We start from the raw sequence: 6,000 nt of genomic DNA, 5'->3' as shown, positions 1-6,000 counted from the left end.
ACTCCCGTCAAATCATCAGCATGAAGAAACTCCCAGCCAGGGGGTGAGCGCGAGCCACGCCAACGTCAACGAGCATTGTCCGGCCTCTGGCCAATCAGCGAGCAGACAGGAAATTCCTCTGGCGTGTGATTGGTCAATACAGGCGTAACTCAAACAGAAGCACCTCCCACTTCCACACAGGCAAGGTTGCCAGAAATCCGAGTGCTCCCTAAATTACGTAATAGATTCTCATGCCCTAAAAAGGAAAATATGTGTCTACTGTTTGTGAGAAGGAGATTCCAGCAGCTGTAAATTACTTAGTCAGAGCTGAAACTGGAGCTGTGTCTGACGAGAAATCATCTCTGTCATCTCAATATTCCCAATAAACTCAAATCACTCATAAAAAAACAATCCCTAAAATAAAATAAGAAATATCGCATGGACTATTAATATAACTGACTCATCTGAAAGTAATCCATCGCAGTCTAGACTCAGTTAATCTTTATTTGTGAGTGCAGAATCAGATTCAGATTTATTACATACATACATGTTGGACTATTAACAATAAAAATCTTATTGTTACCCTAATAAAATGAAGGCAGCTTAAGAATAAGCAATCACTTTGCAAGAATGGACAAAGATTAAACAGTAAAATATAAAATAAAGATTGATAAAGAGTGGAATATACACAATAATAACATCTGTGCAGGATCTGGAAAAGTGTGTTTATATTTGTGCAGCAGTTGCATGTGATGTCTGGTGAGATGTGCATGGGATGTGCACATATTTTTTGCAAAATAAATGATTTTGCCACTTATTATAGACAAACCACATAGTAGTTTACAAACACTGGATTAAGCTTTGCCAAGTGTCCGAACCATCCTGGCACTTTTTTTTTGCCCCAGTTCTTTCTCCGTACAGACCTCGCACCCTGAAATAGCAATATTTTAGGATTGAAAACCAACTGCCAAAGCAAAGCAGCTTAGGAATTCACACAGAATCCCAGGAGGGTCTGCAAGGCAGCAACCCATTGCCTAAAAAGGAAGAGACCAAAATGGAGGAATCGAGGAAGTTACTGTGTTTGAACTCTTTTGTAAACACACAAGAGGCTGATGTGATTATATAAGGAGTTATTGGTCCAAATGTGAGTGAAAGTTTTATACAAGACAAAAGTCAATTCCAATACAACGCCATGCAGCATCCAGGACCTGAGATGTAGCTGTGTGAGAAAAAGAGTTGGTGCTTAAAATATTAGCTTTTTTTTTTAAATTGTTGTATGGTGTAATCATTTCTGCGACACCTCATTTCAATAAGATGTTTCCTAATGTCAAGTCACATCACTTATAATGTCAAAAAAATGTCAGAAATTGACAAAAAGTCTTGAAATGCACTGTCTAGCAAAGTCCACCCTGAACATAGACATCAAAGATGTCATTTCCTCAGCTCTCAGGTTACTGACAAGGCTGTCCTCTGTGTCCATGTTGGAATGTGAGCAAGGCTGCTCACAATGGGTGGTCTACACCTTCCCTTATTAGAGTCCTCCTACTAAGACGGTGATCTGGCATGTTCCTGCTGCTGCATGCAGGCAGGAGAATGACCTGAGGGCAAACACAGAATGTAGTCAGTGCCATAAACACACACTCATTCATCCTGGCCCAGGCTGACTTCTTTTGCTTTCCATAAATTCAGTTGCTTGTGTCCCACATACCGAGCTGTGGACGCCATCCTGTGGTCAAAACAAGTCAATGCAGGTAACATAGACCATACAGCAATGGACAGCAACTGGTGGCCCCCAGGCCAAAAATGGGCAGCCAGCATCAGCATCTGGGCCAGCAGATATTAAAAAAAAAACAGACATTTAAAAAAAAAAAAAAGACAATTTCATCCAGAATTCCAAGCCTTTATTCAGAAAACATATGAATTGTTAGAGAACTCACAGAGATTATGTTGCTAGAATTGACAATTTGAAAAATTGTTGTAAAAATAACAATTAGGCTCAATCCAATCCAATCCAAATGTATTTCTCTGGCACATTTAAAAACAACCAAGTTGATCAAAGTGCATACAATATACAGGATATGAAACAATGTAAACAAAACAAAAAACAACCAATAAAAACAGAGTATTAAACCAAGAAAACACATAGTAAAAAATCAATAGAAACACAGTGATTGTGAAGCTATAATGCTTATAATTCAAATGCGGCACAATAATTATTAACAGTATGAAAATGAAAAGTATAAGAGCATTTTTTTCAGACATTTTATTCTCCGCATCTCACACAAAGTCTTTATAACAAGCTGGTGATTAAAGGCAACTATTGAGGCAGCTCACAAATGTAGGATTTTGTCTCTGACTGAAGACGTTTTTTAGTTACTTTTTTTAAACCAATACATTTACAAAATAGTCAGTCCTTTGTTCTGCGACATTGCATCATTTTAGATTAGAAGAGAAAATGGTTTTGTGGTGAAATAAATCAGCTCGATGAAGTTTTACTGTTTTGGCCTGATATTCTGAGCGCTGAGATAAAAATTGGCCCGAGGTCAAACTTACTTGCCAGCCCCTGCCACAGAGTAAGATAAGTGGCCCAAAAAGGCAGATTTCTGCAATCGTATGATAGTTAAAATGTTGTGTGAGGCCAAGAGTCTGTCTGTGTGTGGTGACATATTGTAGTACAAACAAGACACATTAAGATGTGGTATTATACTATATTTAATATTATGTCAATGATTGTAATCTGATGAACAAACTGATTAAGTTCCCTGTGATGACATGCTCTTCTTGTTTTCTAGGAGCCAGTACTGAGGTAATTTAGTTTAGAGTGAGTTTACATTACTTACACACGAGGGCTCACACGTTTGTAAATAGACACACATTATGTGTAGTTTCTTTTTTTTGAAATGTTTGTATATAATAGAAGAATGATCATCAATTACTGCTTTGGAGCGGCCTGTTAAATATATAGATTTGTTTGGACATTCTGTGTTTTTTAACAATATGGAAGCACAATTTGGTCAATTATTTTTCTGTTTTGTGTGTTTGTAACAACTATTTCCTTACAGTTCATATGCGATATGGGTGGAACTAATTGGAACTTGGGGTTGTTTCTGATAATGAAAGTTTAAAAATGGTTGAAAATTCTCTCCATTATGCTCGCCTTATTGTCATTTCTCTGATTTACCGATGTGATCAGTTGAAGGGCGTCAGACAGAAAGCACTGTTGGACGTGTGTGACTCACACACACTCAGTGTTATTATCATGTCCATGAGGATGCTTCTCTCACAAAATAACAGTCTGGTTATAATGCTCTCGTGAAAATTGAATGACTAACACTTTCAGTCATTCTGTAGACACGTGTATGTATATGTATATAACCAGCTGATATCAGTTTTTAGCTTGAGGTTACACATGAGTGTAACAGCAAACAAACACCTGAACAGAAGCTCTGCAGTTAAGACATTAAGAAGCATAAAGCAAGATGAAACTCAACAGCAGAGCAGTTAAGACACAATTAAAGTATTAAATATAAATGTGATTATCATATAAATGTAGTTAATATGATGTATCTCGGTATTATGATATTGTAATTGAAGGTATTTTACATTTGAGTGAATGTAATAATGTACCTTTTTTTTGGTACGGTTTCCCAGAAACATTGACATAATAATATAAAATTGATATGGATTTTATTTATTCACCTCATATTGTTCTTTTAATAATTTTAGAATATATTTGTCTGGCTTCCAAAGCCTGTCTGTCACCAACAAGTGCAGGAGAGACCTGAGGCAAATGTGTCTAAATTTACATTCTTTATTAGACCATCTGTTATTGCTGCAAAGTCGCTGCAGGTCATATTTTAATCTGTGCCTTCCATACCTGACTCTCTGACTTGTCAAGGCAAAAAAAAAGGAAAGGTGTAATTACAGATTTACATATGCACAAGAAAAAAAATCTGCATTATTGAGTCCAGAGTCACTGTTATTTCAAATTGTCATTCTTTACACTGCAAAACAAATCTGTTTTTATTAACAGAAGGTGAAATAACTGTGTGTATGAGAAAAATGGCTCTCATAGTGAAAACACTGCAGTGCATCACTTGAAACTGCTTACATATATTGACATTAAACAGTTGTAGATATAGTTTATGATGTGGGAAAACAGATAAATGATTAATAAACAATTAAATAAGGCTACTTTAAACGTATGTAAGAATATAATATGTCCAATAATTGATAGTTACTACTTTGGTTGTTGGTTATTACAACAAGTTTCTTTAATTGTGTTTAATATTGGTGTTTTAATATTGATAGAACACAACAGAAACAGATGTGTGTGGCATAGTATATGCAAATGTTAATTATTAATTCATTGCGGTCATAAAATGTAGAAAGAGTTTTTAATTATTTGATCATCAAGGTTAATTTTGCTCTTTCACAGCAATTTTTGCCTGAAACTGGTATGCAATAACATTATTTTTATATGAGTGGAAATTAGTCCAGACTAAGTAGTCCTGAGCCCTCATCTTGGATCTGCTGACTTTTAATATTGGCCAAGAAAGTAATCACCTTTAAAGTCAACTTTAGATATTTGCTCTTTAGCCAAACACACACATGAATTCTCACAACAAGCCCAACTTTTAAAAGCTCAACTTGGAATGTTAGCTCAGGACAGACAGTCATCATCTTAGATTTAGAAGTAGTCAAGGTCTTGGTTGCATTCTACTTCTTTGCTGGACCACAGGTGTCACGTTTCCTGATGGTGCCACAACCAGAGGTTTCAGCAATGAATGTGGTGAGTAAAAAAAACAAACAAAAAAAACTTTCAACGATATTTTACTTACACATTCTGAAAGACCTCTTCAAAAGTTTCTGAGCAGGTCACGGTTTGACTGTACACTCCTGAGGCCATTTTTAGATACACAGGACACCTAATAAAGCAGCAGGAGAAGCATCCAGAATGGTTTTCTGCTGCTGATGCTTCAAGACATGTTTGACATGTTGTGAATTAAGACATGGTCTTGACCATTACTACATGTCTAATGCATCGAGTTGCTCCCATGTGGACTATAATACATTTTGAGGTGGTCAAATTTAAAAATGGCAGTTGAGATGAAACACGTGTCAACTCTACTTGACATTGCAACACAGGAGGAAAAAATCATTTTAACTTGTGAAACAAGCATGGATTCCACATTTTGCAATTTCAAAAGTAAATAATTAGTAACAAAAAAAAAAAAGCAATTAATTTAAGCTAATGTTAATGTGAATATTAAATAAATTCAAGTTTGTTGGCTGCCTGACATCCAACCACTTAATTTAGTCATAAATTTGTAATCAGTTAATGGAATAATTGTTGCAGCCCTAATTGTATGTAATCATAAAATGGTCAGTTAAAATAAAATACTGACTTCCTTGTTATCAATAGCATAACCAGTATTTTCACAATCTAAAAGTGGCAACCTCAAGTCTTTTCGTTAATGTGGATTAGTTTTCTTAATCCGGATTGCGGTCCTTGTTTTAAACTCCAGTTGCACTCACATAATTGAATGTTGGTGTCATATTTTACATTGTGGTTTGTTGATAAGATATTTGTGTTGATAAGCAGCTTAAGCATGAGGTGCCTGATAAAGTGGCTGCTGTGTAAATGTGTTTGGACTGTCTTCTGTCTTCATCACCCGATAACATAAATCCACTGTTGATGTCCCTCCTTTCTCTGCTCACACCTTTGTCGTCCCTGTCTGTTCACGTGTGCGACTAAGAAAGTGTTCTTCTCATCCCTGACTCAGATGGTTCCTCTTTCTCCTCCCCTTGCTTCTTTTCCTTTTTTCTCTACAGCTGTCTTACTCTCTCTCTCCCTCTCTCCTTCTCCCTCTCCTCACTCTCTCTCTCTCCTTTTGATCACTCAGGTCCCTTGCTCCACTCCCTCTCTCTTACTCCTACACAGCTCTGTCACTCACTCACACCAGCGCTCCCTGGGCACCATCTCCTCCATCGCAGATACTCTACAACTCTACATTTTGC

The sequence above is a fragment of the Microchirus variegatus genome (genome assembly GCF_963457635.1).
Source record: "Microchirus variegatus genome assembly, chromosome: 17".
NCBI classification, from domain to species: Eukaryota; Metazoa; Chordata; class Actinopteri; order Pleuronectiformes; family Soleidae; genus Microchirus; species Microchirus variegatus.
This window is presented reverse-complemented; position numbering follows the sequence as displayed.